At 40.1% G+C, this 3,680-nt stretch overlaps 1 pseudogene; it reads left to right on the top strand.

The window, feature by feature from the left end:
• The first annotated feature begins 3,507 nt into the window (after nt 1-3,507).
• LOC142260941 (U2 spliceosomal RNA) lies at nt 3,508-3,680 on the top strand (annotated as a pseudogene).

Consider the following 3,680-nt stretch of genomic DNA (forward strand, 5'->3'; position numbering starts at 1 on the left):
GAATGTGGAATAGAGCATGAACTCTCTTACCCCGAGCTGAAAAAGGACTGGTCTGCAGGTCCATCTGTGTGGTCGGGGTCCTGTGACAATAAGTCAGCTGGGGTGGGAATCCTGTTCAAGGGACATAATGTGGATATACTGTCAATAACTGAAATTGTTCCAGGTCGTGCTCTTTTAACGCACACAGTTTTTAATGGTTTTAAATGTGATTTTATGAATATTTATGCTTCCCCTGAAAAAAATGACCGTTCCTCCCTTTTCAGCAATCTTCCCCTGTTTTTAACAGGTTCTTCTGCTATGGTCTTAGGGGGAGATATTAACTGTGTTATGATGGGGGAGGGGAGGAGTGGGGGAGGTATTTCTTGCAATATTGACAAAACTTCTAGTCAAATTCAACACATTTTAACTGATTTTAAACTGTTTGATGCTTGGAGGAGGAGCCACCCGACTGACCCTGGTTTCACGTGGAGTGGGGGGGTGGTATCCTCTCGTATAGATTTTATTTTCCCTTCCACAGGAGTTTTTAAGTTGAAAGCAGCCGGCCTGATGGACAACATATTTTCTGACCACAAGCTCTTACACACCACCCTGATGTACCCAGGTGAGGAAAGAACTGGGAAAAGTGTATGGAGATTAAATGTAACGCTTTTGCAGGATGAAAAAATCAGGGCTGATTTTATTGATAAGTATAAAACTTGGAGGAAGTGCAAACACCCTGACCAAACCATGCTGGGGTGGTGGGAGTGTGTTAAAATCAGAGTAAAGGATTTCTTTATAAAAATGGGGAAAAAGAAAGCCCAGGAAAAAAGGAAATGTTTTAAGGATTTTAATATTCGTCTGCAAACTCTCCATAGGTTAAAAGGATGGGGTGTACCTGAGGTAGAGAACGATATAGCCAAACTTAAGATGGAGATTCAGAAATACCTTGAACAGAAAGGAAAGGAGATTATTTTTAGTGCCCGGGTAAAACATTTGGAGGAGGGGGAGACTTGTTCAAGGTATTTTTTTAAAAAAGTGGGGGAGCGTAAACACATAATTGAGGAATTAGAGGGCCAATCCTCCACAAGTGCTATTTTAAATGAGGCTTTTAACTTTTATTCTGATCTTTTTAACCTTAAAAATATTGATGATTTTACTCTTGCTGATAATCTTAATTTTTTATCCCAGGTTTTAAGTAAAAATGACCAGGATTTTTTATGTGATGAAATTAACCAGGAGGAGATCGAGGAGGCCCTGAAGGGCTTTCAGAATGGTAAAGCCCCGGGGTCGGACGGTCTCCCCATTGAGTTTTATTTAACTTTCTGGGATTTTATCAAAGCCGATATTTTACAAGTTTTTAGTGAAGTTTTTAAGGTTAATTTATTGCCTCATTCTTGGAGACATAGCATTATCACTTTAATTTATAAAAAGGGTGATAAAACTAAACTGGAGAACTGGAGACCAATATCCCTGTTAAATACCGATTATAAAATCATAGCCAGGGTGATTGCCATACGGATGAAAACAGTCATTAAAAGTATAGTTCACCCAAATCAGGTATGCGGCATCCCAGGGAGGTCCATATGGGAACATCTAAACTTAATACGGGATATCATATGGTACCAGAAGGAACGCAAACAGCCGCTGGCAATCTTATCTTTAGATTTCCAAAAGGCTTTTGACAGGGTCTCGCATTTTTATCTTTTTAAAGTAATGGAGAGAATGGGCTTCCCCATGGTTTTTATAGAAAAAATAGGACTTTTATACAAAGAATCTTTTTCCCAGGTTTTAATTAATGGTTTTTTTTACGCAGGAAGTGGCTTTGCTGTCTGGGGTGAAACAGGGGTGCCCCATGTCCCCCCTTCTTTTTATATGCGCCATTGAGCCCCTCTTGTGTCGGTTACGGGATGATAATGTTATTAGAGGGGTCCCCATCCCAGGGGGGGGGGAGGACAGCAGGTCAAGGCCCTAGCTTATATGGACGATGTTTCATTGTATTGTACGAACACAGCTGCTGTTAACAGAGCAATTCTGGACACCGAAATTTTTAGCTTAGGCTCTGGTTTTAAACTCAATGTGAGTAAATGTGATTGCATGACGGTGGGACAATGGGAGCCAGACCCCCCCAAAATCCCAGTACAAACAGAAGGCATTAAAATATTGGGGGTCCTATTTAATGCAGAAAATGACGGTCAAAAAAACTGGGACTCAGTACTGGGTAAAATAGACCAGAAAATTTCTTTGTGGCAACTAAGGAAACTGTCAATGGAGGGGAAGATCCTGGTAATTAAAATGGTTTTGCTTCCAATTATTTTATATGCTGCCATGGTTTTCCCTCCAAATTCCCTGTATATGAAAAGACTGCAAAAGCCCCTATTTTACTTTTTATGGGGGTCAAAAATGGAGAAGCTGAGGAGGGTGGTGGTCTGTAAAAGTAAAAGAAATGGTGGTAAGGGCCTCCCAGACCTACGATTGTTTATTTTTATTAAGTTTTTTGTCTTCTGTTACAAGTGTATTAAGATGGAAGGGGCTTTCTCATGTTTTCTCCATTATTGCACAGGGTTCCTCTTTAGGAAGTTGCAGATTGAAATGCAATCTAACTGTCCTTTTCTGTTGTCTCCCCCGAAACATTATGAAGTTTTAACTAAAGTAATTGATGACTATGATTTAACTAATGTTGACCTGCAGGTCCTCTCAGACCAAAAAAAGCTCACGTTTGTCTGCAAGGGACAGGAGGTAATGGAAGATGTGGCTAATTTCTCTGTCTCCAGGTGCCAGTTAATTTGGAATAATGTAGCATGTCCTGCCCTGGGGAACACACAAAAGGACCTCGCTTGGCAGATAGTCCATCAGTGTCTGCCCACCAGGGCCTTTCAACATCATAGAGGGTTGGTGGCGAGCGCCCGGTGCCCCAGGGACAGGTGTGCACAGGAGGAGACCGTATTTCACCTGTTTTGGTACTGTCCCTTTGCACAAGGCCTATGGCAAACAGTGGGCACTCTGTTGAAATGGGTGTGTGGTCTGAGAGTTTTAAATTGTGATGTAATTTTATACGGTTTTCTTGAATGTCCCACCATGTCACAAGCAAGAGTAGCATGGCTCATAATAAACAGTTTCAAAGAGGCATTATGGAAAACACGTAATATTTTATTGTTTAAACATGACTGTATTCCTATTAAAGATTGTATTGGCCTGGCGCTATGTGAAATGTACACCTATTACCTGAGAGATTGTAAAGCGCTAGGCACACAAGAAGCAAAAAAGGCGTGGTGTCTCCAAATCTGGAACACTTATATGTATTTATAACTATTTTTTAATGGTTTTATTTGCCTTTTAATATAAGCTTTTATGTCATGTTTTATATGACGCCTTGTTTAGTCGGTTTTATATATTGCTTTTTATTGATTTTATGCCATATTTTACTGCTATTTGAAAGAGTTGAATATTAATTGTCATTTTACTGTGTTTTTATCATTCTGTGAAAATAGATGATTTTTGTTCTCTCTTTGTTATGTGCTATGAATCAATAAAGCTTGTTTGAAACGTGATCTGTTCTTATCAGTTTAATATCTGATACGTCCCCTATCTGGGGACCATATATTAAATGGATTTTTAGAACAGGGAGATGGAAAAAGAGCTTGCTCTGTCCACTCCACGCATTGACCTGGTATTGCAGTACCTCCAGGACCAGTGCACCCCTT

The sequence above is a fragment of the Anomaloglossus baeobatrachus genome, unplaced genomic scaffold (assembly GCF_048569485.1).
Source record: "Anomaloglossus baeobatrachus isolate aAnoBae1 unplaced genomic scaffold, aAnoBae1.hap1 Scaffold_201, whole genome shotgun sequence".
NCBI lineage: Eukaryota > Metazoa > Chordata > Amphibia > Anura > Aromobatidae > Anomaloglossus > Anomaloglossus baeobatrachus.